The sequence below is a fragment of the Triticum dicoccoides genome, chromosome 3A (genome assembly GCF_002162155.2).
Source record: "Triticum dicoccoides isolate Atlit2015 ecotype Zavitan chromosome 3A, WEW_v2.0, whole genome shotgun sequence".
NCBI lineage: Eukaryota > Viridiplantae > Streptophyta > Magnoliopsida > Poales > Poaceae > Triticum > Triticum dicoccoides.
In genome coordinates, this window is record NC_041384.1 from 144381443 (window position 1) to 144395844 (window position 14402).

A 14402-nucleotide genomic window follows, 5' to 3' on the forward strand; every position below is an offset into this window, starting at 1 on the left:
CGTCGAGTACGACTCCATCAAGCCGCACCCAAGCCCCTGGCCTCTCCCTCTCCCTCCCGTGACACTCCTCCGTCTCCCTGCGCTTGGCGAAGCCCTGCCGAGATCACCGTTGCTTCCACCACCACGCCGTCGTGCTGCTGGATCTTCATCAACCTCTCCTTCCCCCTTGCTGGATCAAGAAGGAGGAGCCGTCTTCCCAACCATACGTGTGTTGAACGCGGAGGTGCCGTCCGTTCGGCATTAGGTCATCGGTGATTTGGATCACGTCGAGTACGACTCCATCAACCCCGTTCTCTTGAACGCTTCCGCGCGCGATCTACAAAGGTATGTAGATGCACTCCTGTCTCCCTCGTTGCTAGATGACTCCATAGATTGATCTTGGTGATGCGTAGAAAATTTTAAAATTCTGCTATGTTCCCCAACACTAGATATAGGGGATAATTAATAAACATTGTGAACTTCAGAGGTTTTGGGTATCGACCAAAAAAATAAGTTTAAATACCAGGATACATCTTTAGTCTGATAGTTCTTAATCCACTTAACTAAGACAGTCCTCACGTGTTCTGGACAGGAATGTACAGCGGTCGCATGATATGTCTCCAACGTATCTATAATTTTTGATTGCTCCATGCTATATTATCTACTATTTTGGACTATATTGGGCTTTATTTTCCACTTTTATATTATTTTTGGGACTAACCTATTAACCGGAGGCCCAGCCCAGAATTGCTGTTTTTTGCCTATTTCAGTATTTCGGAGAAACATAATATCAAACGGATTCCAAACGGAATAAAACCTTCGGGAATGTGATTTTCTCACCGAACGTGATCTAGGAGACTTGGACCCTACTCCAAGGAGTCAAAGAGGCGGTCACGAGGGTGGGAGGCGCGCCCACCCCCTAGGGCGCGCCCCCCTGCCTCGTGGGCTCCTCGGTGCTCCACCGACGTACTCCTTCCTCCTATATATACCTACGTACCCCCAAACGATCAGAACAGGAGCCAAAAACCTAATTCCACCGCCGCAACTTTCTGTATCCACGAGATCCCATCTTGGGGCCTGTTCTGGAGCTCCGCCGGAGAGGGCCGTCATCAAGGAGGGCTTCTACATCATCATAGCCCCTCGGATGAAGTGTGAGTAGTTTACCTCAGACCTTCGGGTCCATAGTTAGTATCTAGATGGCTTCTTCTCTCTTTCTGGATCTCAACACAAAGTTCTCCCCCTCTCTTGTGGAGATCAATTCGATGTAATATTCTTTTTGCGGTGTGTTTGTTGAGACCGATGAATTGTGGGTTTATGATCAAGTCTATCTATGAATAATATTTGAATCTTCTCTGAATTATTTTATGTATGATTAGTTATCTTTGCAAGTCTCTTCGAATTATCAGTTTGGTTTGGCCTACTAGATTGGTTTTTCTTGCCATGGGAGAAGTGCTTAGCTTTGGGTTCGATCTTGCGGTGTCCTTTCCCAGTGACAGAAGGGGCAGCAAGGCACGTATTGCATCGTTGCCACCGAGGATAACAAGATGGGGTTTACTTCATATTGCATGAATTTATCTCTCTACATCATGTCATCTTGCTTAAAGCGTTACTCTGTTTTTAACTTAATACTCTAGATGCATGCTGGATAGCGGTCGATGAGTGGAGTAATAGTAGTAGATGCAGAATCGTTTCGGTCTACTTGTCACGGACGTGATGCCTATATACATGATCATGCCTAGATATTCTCATAACTATGCTCAATTCTGTCAATTGCTCAACAGTAATTTGTTCACCCACCGTAGAATACTTATGCTCTTGAGAGAAGCCACTAGTGAAACCTATGGCCCCCGGGTCTATCCTCATCATATCAATCTCCATCACTTTAATCTTGCTTTGCTTTTTACTTTGCTTTTTTACTTTTCACTTTGCATCTCTATACCAAAAATACCAAAAATATTATATCTATCAGATCTCACTCTCGTAAGTGACCGTGAAGGGATTGACATCCTCTAATCGCGTTGGTTGCGAGTAGCTATCGTTTTGTGCTGGTACGAGGGACTTGAGCGTGGCCTTCTACTGGATTGATACCTTGGTTCTCAAAAACTGAGGGAAATACTTACGCTACTTTGCTGCATCATCCTTTCCTCTTTGGGGAAATCCAACGCAAGCTCAAGAGGTAGCAAGAAGAATTTCTGGCGCCGTTGCCGGGGAGTCTACGCAAAAAGTCAACATACCAAGTACCCATCACAATCCCTATCTCTCGCATTACATTAGTTGCCATTTGCCTCTCATTTTCCTCTCCCCCACTTCACCCTTGCCGTTTTATTCATCCTCTCTTTCCCAATCTCCTTCTCCTTCTCTTTCTCCGTTTGCCTTTTTTCTCGCTAGCCTTTTTGTTTGACCGTGTGTTGGATTGCTTGTTTGTCGCGATGGCTCAAGATACTACCAAATTTTGTGACTTCACTAATAGCAATAATAATGACTTCCTTAGCACTCCAATTGCTCCTCTTGCCAATACTGAATCTTGTGAAATCAATACTGCTTTGTTGAATCTTGTTATGAAAGATCAATTCGCCGACCTTCCTAGTGAAGATGCCGCTACTCATCTGAATAGCTTCGTTGATTTATGTGATATGCAAAAGAAAAAAGATGTCGATAATGATGTCGTTAAATTGAAGCTATTTCCTTTTTCACTTAGAGATCGTGCTAAAGCTTGGTTTTCATCTTTGCCTAAAAATAGTATTGATTCTTGGAACAAGTGCAAAGATGCTTTTATCTCTAAACCTTTCCCTCCCGCTAAGATCATCTCTCTTAGAAATGATATTATGAACTTTAAGCAACTTGATAATGAACATGTTGCACAAGCTTGGGAGAGAATGAAATTAATGATACGTAATTGCCCTACTCATGGTTTGAATTTGTGGATGATTATACAAATTTTTTATGCCGGATTGAATTTTGCTTCTAGAAATCTTTTAGATTCCACCGTGGGAGGCACTTTTATGGAAATCACTTTAGGAGATGCTACCAAACTCCTAGATAATATTATGGTTAATTATTCTCAATGGCATACTGAAAGATCTTCTAATAAAAAAATGCATGCGATAGAAGAAATCAATGTTTTGAGTGGAAAGATGGATGAACTTATGAAATTATTTGCTACTAAGAGTGTTTTTTCTGATCCTAATGATATGCCTTTGTCTACTTTGATTGATAATAACAATGAATCTATGGATATGAATTTTGTTGGTAGGAATAATTTTGGTAACAACGCTTATAGAGGGAATTTTAATCCTAGGCCATATCCTAGTAATCCTTCTAATAATTATGGGAATTCCTACAACTACTCTTATGGAAATTATAATAAGAAGCCCTTTGAATTTGAGAATAGTGTTAACGAGTTTATGAATTCACAAAAGAATTTTAATGCTTTGCTTGAAGAGAAATTGCTTAAAGTTGATGATTTGGCTAGGAACATTGATAGAATTTCTCTTGAGGTTGATTCTTTAAAGCTTAGATCTATTCCCCCTAAGCATGCTATCAATGAGTCTCTCAAAGCCATGAGAATTTACATTGATGAGTGCAAGGAAAGAACCGCTAGAATGCGTGCTTCCAAAGATGCCTTTATTAAAGCGTGTTCTTCCAATTCCTATGAAAATCAAGATGAAGATCTAAAAGTTATTGATGTGTCTCCTATCAAATCTTTGTTTTGCAATATGAATCTTGATGAAACTGAATATGATCTTCCTTTACCTAGAAGGCGTTCTAAAAATTTGGAGTATTTAGATCTTTACTAGTAAACATACACGTGCAACGCACGTTTCAATTGTCATCAAATAATTATCAATAAATAGTTGTCCAATATTTACATGTTTCAATTGTAATCAAATAATTATCAATAAATAGTTGACTAATATTTACATAATTTTTCATCCGTACATGTCTTTATTACTGATTTATAATGTTTTTCGGATGGAAGCAAAACTAAATGACGAACAAATAAAGAATGTGCAAATTAGTTCAAGATCAATCAATTTATGTAACTTATGTTGCTAGTACGGACACCCTAGTAGTCACTAAATGAGGGAGTACTTCTTAGCCATATCATCCCCATTCTACCCTCCTCTGTCCCATCAAAGAAATTGACACATAACACATGGCTGCAACAGTCTCAACATGATGAAGAGCCAAATCAGTTGCCTCTTCCGTCTCACACATGACCTTGTTTCCTGTCATGTCACAAAAGAAGAAAACAATCCCTTTCTCTGTAATATTGAACAGAGTCAAGCCATATAAGAAAATGGACAAGTTGATTTTTTCATCATGAAATTTTGTGTTTTGAAATAGGTACTAAAGATATATGTTTAGTCCATCAGCCAAATGGTTATACCCCAGAGTTGTTTACATCATTGCTTCACTCATGGTTCAATGCAATGATGGCATAAAAAATATCTTAGAAAAAGCCGGATACATAGTAATGCCTAATTAACACATGGTCAAAGCAATTATCAAAAACATGAAGAGCAGATTAACCATTGTTACATCCCAAATCTGTGAGAATATCTGTAAACAATTATCCGTAATCTGGGGTGTTTAGAGTACACCGGCTTTGGTTGTAATGGGGTGTGGCCGAGAGTGGATGTTCACATCCATTTCGAGGCTTCTTGTACATTGTCTTTGCTCTCTTCTATAAAAGTATCATACGCCTCTGGCATACTCTCGAGAAACTAAATTGTAGAAGAAAAAGGCGCAGCTATCGAAAGAAAACAAAGCTTTTAACCTTGGTGCAGTAAAAACAAAAAGGTAACTTATCCCTACAGTCTAATAACAGAACAACACATGAATAAACAACTTGTTGTTTTCTGTAAAGGATGAATTTCATTGGCAGCATGTCTGAACTATCATAAGAAAATTACTCAGACCTCCTAAAATTTGTTACTCAAGAAACTATCTGCAGGTCCTTGAAATTTTGCTATGCATTTTTGGAAGAGAAGAGGACCATTTCAAATTCACAATACTGCATGATAGTTTGTTTCTCGAGCCTAAACAAAAGCAGAACTTCCTCTAGACACTTGCTTAATGTAAGAGCGGAACAAACTTTCATAACTTCAAAATGAAGATTTCGAAGTCATATAGATGGCAGATAATTCATACGTAAGGAGGAAATTAGTTTGCCTCCAAATCCAACAACAATCAACAAAAATACACATGGAAAATGGCATTTAATACACTGTAAACAGAACACTGAATGGATAATGATACTAAAATGTGTTTACAAAGGAACCAACCTGGACATGATGATAGATACACTAAGAATTTAAATTGTGAATGAAGTGTACTACGATCTTCATCAAGATCCGGTATTTCTTGTATATATCAGCAGTTGAGCACATCAAGTGCTTCTGAGATTGAACAACATGTTAAATTAAACCAACATATCTTTCATCCAAGAAATGGAATGGAAAGTAGTGGGCAGATCAAGAGTAAGCTTGAATCACCATGGTATATTAGAGATGCAGGTCCTGAATTAGTTGGACTTGAGGGCGAGGAATTCCTTCCACCTGAGTGCAAGGAGATGTACCCCCAAATTCGTGACACTACCATAGACCTGCACGTGTGTAACATCATGGCAGCAAATTACAGTTTTCTAAAATATTGGCAATGTAACATCATGGCTGCAAATTTAGCTGAAAGGTCTATGCTAACAATATAAGCATTAATTTAGATAATAGCCGAATGGCCATGCGTTGTAGCAGTTTAAAAAGCATATTACTGTAGCATGTCGACCTGCACACGCTGCCCAACTTTCTATACTTGGTCCATGACATGCCCTTGGCTCTGGTATGTAACAACCCGAGCTTTACCTCAACACCACAAACAGACATGCTCATGTTCAGCCTACAACAATTAAATTTTGGAATTAAGAAATGTGACAGTTTAGGGAAAAAATATCATAGCCTACCAAACATAAACTACAATGTAGCATATCAACATCATATGCCTCCCAGAAGCATTTAAAAGCAACTCAAATTGAATTTGGGTGTTGGATCTGATTACCTGAGATCATCTGCAATGACACGGTACGTAATCAAGAAAGATGGCAATGTAAAATAAATTATTATCGAATCTGACTTGAGATAGTAGACTAACTTGGTGGCATTTCATCAAGGACTATCATTATCACAAAAAAGAAGAGGGCCAATTGTCTATTAGAATGCACATGGGAGAATATATTGAAGCAGAAATAGAATATATGGCTACATGTCTTAGTACAAAATATAATGTTGAAACAATATATAAACTATGAACTTAACATAATGTAGAAAATATGGAACATAGCATTACATGAGGTATTTTCATGGAGAAAATGGGTACCCATGTGATAATTCTAACTGACACGATACTTTGAAACTTCTTGCATATACTTGTTCGCATGAGCTTGGGAATCAGAGCATGTAAATGTGGTGAACCACAAATGATAGGTTGTCTATGTGAAATGGTAAAAATTCAGATTGTATGACCAAAAAAGTTTATATGCTGAAATCGGAAGCACGGCTTCTGGTTTATATGCTGTAGACACTGAACTTTGTATATACTACCCCTGACAAAGTTGCATCCTTTCTATTATTCAGAAAAAATAGCTTCCTTTTTGAGTAGAAAAAAGCATAAATTCTTCCAATTCCCTGAGCCAGGGCAGCTGCACTCTTCCAATTTGTCTCTGCAAAACTGTTCCAGCTGGAGCGGGCCACCATATCAAAAATGGATTTAGAAGAGTTATAACAATGGCAATACAATCAGTGCAGAGCAGAACAACACACAAGTCAAGATTTGGTGGAGAGGGGAAGGGACCGTACCATGAAAACCAGAGGGAGGCCGAGGTCCGACATCTCGTCGAGGCCTAGGTCGAGCAGCTCGTCAAGGCGGAGGTCCTGCGGCTCGGCCACGACGTCCCAGTACAAATTGCCTTCGTCTCCGCCGCCGACGTCCTGGGCGACGTGACCATTGGAGCTAGGAAAATTCATGTGATAGTTCATATGCTAGAAAATTCTAAAAAATAGAAGACATGATTATGGAGAAACACCGAACAACAATATGAAATTTTAAAGCACACTACCAACTAAAATTGCCTCTTCAAGTTTCTTGTTACAAGCCTAAAATTATCACAGGAAGATAATAATGGTGAGTGTGTGCATCTTTTTCTGCTTTCAAGCCTGGTGGTGTTTTTCTAAGCCTACTTCCAATTTCTGCATGCTAAACAGTTCGGTTAAGTAACTGAACTGTCCTAATTCCTTAGCATAGTGGGCCAGTTCGCTTAGATGGTCAGACAACACATCCTGGATACCAGTAAAGATCTTAAGTGCCTTTTGTTTGTTCAATTGATCTATGGATGCGGTGAGGTTACTATAGATCATATCCAACTCTTAAGGAAGGTCAGCTCTAAAAGGGTTCACCACCGGCCTATATGCAACACCTAGCTTTATCTCCTCCTGCTATTTCTGAATACAGTGTAGTATTATCACGGCTACAATTTACCAATTTTGGGCACAAAGCACAAGCTAGGTGTGTAAATAATGCATTGAGATATTGTTCAAACTAACAGAAAGTGCTACTGTGGGGATGGAAAATGAGGTAAAAAATTGAACCTGCTTTTAACTGCTGGTCAATAATGAACTCTTTCTCCTTCAGGTTATAGCACAAACTTGAAAGCCTGGAACAAATGGCCTACTTTCTAGAAATAGAGAAGCACAATAAGGGGATATAGAAGTGATAAAAGGTAAACACCCAACAATAGCGAACATTTTGTACAAACTCGTTTTATAATCAGTACCACTGATAGCTCATCCTTAGATCCAAAACCTTCTTGAAAAAAACTCAAATTCCAGAGAAGAATGTTGTATCTGGGTAAATATTTATGGTGGAATTCCTATTAAATGTTGCTCTGCTCTAGTAAAGCTAATGGTAGCTACACCAGAACATCATGCACTAAAATGTCCTCTCTGAGGTATAAACTATACGGTGCCACGGAAAGAAATGAATGCAGCAGCTAGCTAGAAAGAAAGTGAGCAAAACTCTACATGCACTAAAAGGACTTTATGTGAGGGAGAACATTACTTAACTGTGTATGTGAGATTCAAGAATGCAACACCGATGCTTGTGATCTCTGCCAGCTCACCTAAAATTGAAGTAGCCTGCTCAAAAGAAAAGTTGGAAAGTCAACATACATATAATCAAGACCATAGTTGTCCTGCCCAAGTGAGACTTTCCAAAAATCCCAACCAATTCATGAAACCAGGAGAATATCTTTACATATACACTGATTTTGCAATCACAAGCATGAACTTCTCTTGTGTGCAAGCATCATATCTCAGGCAATAGCATCAATTTCGAAAATTATTGAACTATTTTGCCCTCTTTGGAGTCTGGACACAACCACATCTTTCTCCCTCGTGCTTCATCGGTCCATCCAATTGACGGTTCATCAGACTCTAAGGTCAGTTAGTCTGCAGATTAGGAATGGTTGAGCTTCAGAGCACAAGGCAAACTTACTTGCTTGAGGACCGGGGGCGGCGGGGCAGAGGCCAAGCTGAGTGGGAGCGCGACGGGAGGCTCCGGCGGCGACCAGCGGCGAGCGAATCCAGGGGCGGGGAGGCTCCGGCGGCGAACAACCGCGAGCGGATCTAGGTGAGGGGCGGCTCCGGCGGTGACCCGCGGCGGGTCCGGCTATAGCGGCGAGCGGCTCCCGCGGCGCCTGCAGCGGCGAGCGGCTCCCGCAGCTGCTCCCGCGGAAGCTTCCGCGGGCGGCGGCTCTAGCGGCGAAGGGCGGCTAACAGAGTTCTGCCGGAGTTTGCAGGGCGGCGAATGGCACGGGAGGAGGAGGAGGGGGAGATCGTGCGCGCAGGGGCGAGAGTCGTGCGAAGAGGGAGATCGTGCGGGCAGGGGCAAGAGTCGTGCGACCGGTTTTGTCTTTTTACGGCGGTGCTGGGTTATCGATCGATGGCTTGTTAGTGGCTTAATGCGTGGTTTACAGTGTTAAACACCGAAGGATTAAGGGCCATTGGATTTTGCTGATGGATGGGTCAGATTGTTTGGATCTGCCCCTCTCTTCCTTTTATAGTGGTAGTAGATGATGAAATTGATGAAAGTGGGATTGAAAGAAATAAAAATCTAGATGTTGCTAAACCCACTATATTGGATTTGAAGGAATTTAATTATGAAAGTTGCTCTTTAATTGATTGTATTTCCTTGTTGCAATCCGTGCTAAATTCTCCACATGCTTATAGTCAAAAGAAAGCCTTCACCGAACATATTGTTGGTGCCTTGATGCAATCTTATGAAGAAAAACTTGACTTGAAAGTTTCTATCCCTAGAAAACTCTATGATGAGTGGGAACCAACTATTAAAATTAAAATTAAAGATCATGAGTTTTATGCTTTGTGTGATTTGGGTGCTAGTGTCTCCACTATCCCCAAAACTTTGTGTGATTTGCTAGATTTCCGCAATTTTGATGATTGCTCTCTAAACTTGCATCTTGCGGATTCTACTATTATGAAACCTATGGGAAGGATTAATGATGTTCTTATTGTTGCAAATAGAAATTATGTGCCCGTAGATTTCATTGTTCTTGATATAGATTGCAATTCTTCTTGCCCTATTATTCTTGGTAGACCTTTCCTTAGAACGGTTGGTGCGATTATTGATATGAAGGAAGGGAATATTAGATTTCAATTTCCATTAAAAAAGGGCATGGAACACTTTCCAAGAAAGAAAATAAAATTGCCATATGAAACTATCATGAGATCCACTTATGGATTGCCTACCAAAGATGGCAATACCTAGATCTATTCTCGCTTTTATGCCTAGCTAGGGGCGTTAAACGATAGCGCTTGTTGGGAGGCAACCCAATTTTATTTTTATTCCTTGCTTTTTGCTCCTGTTTAGTAATAAATAAATTATTTAGCCTCTGTTTGGTTGTGTTTTTTGTGTTTAATTAGTGTTTGTGCCAAGTAGAACCGTTGGGAAGACTTGGGGAAAGTCTTGTTGAACTTGCTGTAAAAAACAGAAACTTTAGCGCTCACGAGAACTGCTGTCATTTTTATTTGGAAAGTGCTATTTAGTTAATTATTTTTGCAGATGATTAATAGACAAATTCCTCACGTCCAGCAATTTATTTTAGAATTTTTGGGGTTCCATAAGTTTGCGTTAGTTACAGATTACTACAGACTGTTCTGTTTTTGACAGATTCTGTTTTTCGTGTGTTGTTTGCTTATTTTGATGAATCTATGGTTAGTAAAATAGTTTATAATCCATAGAGAAGTTGGAATAAAGTAGGTTTAACACCAGTATAAATAAAGAATGAGTTCATTACAGTACCTTGAAGTGGTCTTTTGTTTTCTTTCTCTAACGGAGCTCACGAGATTTCTATTGAGTTTTGTGTTGTGAAGTTTTCAAGTTTTGGGTGAATTCTTTTGATGGATTATGGAACAAGGAGTGGCAAGAGCCTAATATTGGGGATGCCCATGGCACCCCCAAGATAATCCAACGATACAAAAAAGTCAAATCTTGGGGATGCCCCAGAAGGCATCCCCTCTTTCGTCCACTTCCATCGGTAATTTACTTGGAGCTATATTTTTATTCACCAACATGATATGTGTTTTGCTTGGAGCGTATTGCATTATTTGTGTCTTTGGTTGTTAGTGTACCACAATCATCCTTGCTGTACACACCTTTTGAGAGAGCCATACATGAATTAGAATTTGATAGAATACTCTATGTGCTTCACTTATATCTTTCTGAGCTAAGAAGTTTTGCTCTATGTGCTTCACTTATATCTTTTGAGCGCTATAATTTTTCTCTATGTGCTTCACTTAGATTTTTTAGAGCACGGTGGTGGATTTGTTTTAAAGAAACTATTGATATCTCATGCTTCACTTAAATTATTTTGAGAGTCTTAATAGCATGGTAATTTTCTTAATAATAACATGCTTGGTATTCAAGATTTGTGAAACTTTCTTTTGAGTGTGTTGAATACTAAGAAAAGTTGGATGCTTGATAATTGTTTTGAGATATGGAGGTAGTAATATCAAAGTCATGCTAGTAGAGTAATTGTGAATTTGAGAAGTGCTTGAGTTAAAGCTTGCAAGTCCCGTAGCATGCATGTATGGTAAACGTTATGCAACAAATTTGAAACATGAGGTGTTATTTGATTGTCCTCCTTATGAGTGGCGGTCGGGGACAAGCGATGGTATTTTCCTACCAATCTATCCCCCTAGGAGCATGCACGTAATACTTTGGATTTTGATGGCTTGTAGGTTTTTGCAATAAGTATATGAGTTCTTTATGACTAATGTTGAGTCCATGGATTATACGCACTCTCACCCTTCCATCATTGCTAGCCTCTACGGTACCGTGCATTGCCCTTTCTCACATCAAGAGTTGGTGCAAACTTCGCCGGTGCATCCAAACCCCATGATATGATACGCTCTTTCACACATAAACCTCCTTATATCTTCCTCAAAACAGCCACCATACCTACCTATTATGGCATTTCCATAGCCACTCGGAGATATATTGCCATGCAACTTTCCACCATCCAGTTTATCATGACACATTCATCATTGTCATATTGCTTAGCATAATCATGTAGTTGACATAGTATTTGTGGAAAAGCCACCACTCATAATTTTTTCATACTTGTCACTCTTGATTCATTGCATATCCCGGTACACCGCCGGAGCCATCCATATAGAGTCATACTTTGTTCTAGTATCGAGCTGTAATCATTGAGTTGTAAATAAACAGAAGTGTGATGATCATCATTCTATAGAGCATTGTCCTAAAAAAAGAGAAAGGCCAAAGAAAAAAAGGGGCCCAAAAAATTAAAAAAATTAAAAAGGGGCAATGCTACTATCCATTTTTCCACACCTGTGCTTCAAAGTAGCACCATGTTCTTCATATAGAGAGTCTCTTGAGTTATCACTTTCATATACTAGTGGGAATTTTTATTATAGAACTTGGCTTGTATATTCCAACAATGGGCCTCCTCAAGTGCCCTAGGTCTTCGTGAGCAAGCAAGTTGGATGCACACCCACTTAGTTTCTTTTGTTGAGCTTTCATACATTTATAGCTCTAGTGCATCCGTTGCATGGCAATCCCTACTCCTTGCATTAACATCGATCGATGGGCATCTCCATAGCCCATTGATTAGCCTCGTTGATGTGAGACTTTCTCCTTTTTGTCTTCTCCACATAACCCCCATCATTATATTCTATTCCACCCATAGTGCTATATCCATGGCTCATGCTCATGTATTGCGTGAAAGTTTATGAGTTTGAAATTATTAAGGTATGAAACAATTGCTTGGCTTGTCATCGGGGTTGTGCATGATGAGAGCATTCTTGTGTGACGAAAATGGAGCATGACTAAACTATATGATTTTGTAGGGATGAACTTTCTTTGGCCATGTTACTTTAAGAAAACATAATTGCTTTGTTGGTTTGCTTGAAGTATTATTATTCTCTATGTCAATATGAACTTTTGTCTTGAATCTTCCTAATCTGAATATTCATACCACAATTAAGAAGATTTGCATTGAAATTATGCCAAGTAGCACTCCGCATCAAAAATTCTCTTTTTATCATTTACCTACTCGAGGACAAGCATGAATTAAGCTTGGGGATGCCTGGTACGTCTCCAACGTATCTATAATTTTTGATTGCTCCATGCTATATTATCTACTGTTTTGGACTATATTGGGATTTATTCCCACTTTTATATTATTTTTGGGACTAACCTATTAACCGGAGGCCCAACCCAGAATTGTTTTTTTGCCTATTTTAGTATTTCGGAGAAACAAAATATCAAACGGAGTCCAAACAGAATAAAACCTTCGGGAACGTGATTTTCTCACCGAACGTGATCCAGGAGACTTGGACCCTACTCCAAGGAGTCAAAGAGGTGGTCACGAGGGTGGGGGGGTGCCCCCACCCCCCTAGGGCGCGCCCCCTGCCTCATGGGCCCCTCGGTGCTCCACCGACATACTCCTTCCTCCTATATATACCTATGTACCCCCAAACAATCAGAACAAGAGCCAAAAACCTAATTCCACCACCGCAAATTTCTGTATCCACGAGATCCCATCTTGGGGCCTGTTCCGGAGCTCCGCCGGAGAGGGCCGTCATCACGGAGGGCTTCTACATCATCATAGCCCCTCCGATGAAGTGTGAGTAGTTTACCTCAGACCTTCGGGTCCATAGTTAGTAGCTAGATGGCTTCTTCTCTCTTTCTGGATCTCAATACAAAGTTCTCCCCCTCTCTTGTGGAGATCTATTCGATGTAATCTTCTTTTTGCGGTGTGTTTGTTGAGACCGATGAATTGTGGGTTTATGATCAAGTCTATCTATGAATAATATTTGAATCTTCTCTGAATTCTTTTATGTATGATTAGTTATCTTTGCAAGTCTCTTCGAATTATTAGTTTGGTTTGGCCTACTAGATTGATTTTTCTTGCCATGGGAGAAGTGCTTGGCTTTGGGTTCGATCTTGCGGTGTCCTTTCCTAGTGACAGAAGGGGCAGCAAGGCACGTATTGCATCGTTGCCATCAAGGATAACACGATGGGGTTTACTTCATATTGCATGAATTTATTTCTCTACATCATGTCATCTTGCTTAAAGCGTTACTCTATTTTTAACTTAATACTCTAGATGCATGCTGGATAGCATTCGATGAGTGGAGTAATAGTAGTAGCTGCAGAATCGTTTCGGTCTACTTGTCATGGATGTGATGCCTATATACATGATCATGCCTAGATATTCTCATAACTATGCTCAATTCTTTCAATTGCTCAACAGTAATTTGTTCACCACCGTACAATACTTATGCTCTTGAGAGAAGCCACTAGTGAAACCTATGGCCCCGGGGTCTATTCTCATCATATCAATCTCCATCACTTTAATCTTGCTTTTCTTTTTTACTTTGCTTTTTACTTTTCACTTTGCATCTCTATACCAAAAATACCAAAAATATTATATCTATCAGATCTCACTCTCGTAAGTGACCTGAAGGGATTGACAACCCCTAATCGCGTTGGTTGCGAGTAGCTATCATTTTGTGCAGGTACGAGGGACTTGAGCGTGGCCTCCTACTGGATTGATACCTTGGTTCTCAAAAACTGAGGGAAATACTTACGCTACTCTGCTGCATCATCCTTTCCTCTTCGGGGAAATCCAACGCAAGCTCAAGAGGTAGCATCACATTACCAAATGGAGAGTTAATAGAATACTTGAAGCGCTGAGGCTGAGGTTTGTTATGGGTAGAAAGACTGAAGTCCAAGAGTTTGGGTTCAGGGTACTCTCGTTTTATGCCACACACATGCTTTAGTTCTCCTTGGATGTTCTCAATGTACATGTCTTGTAGAATAATGCA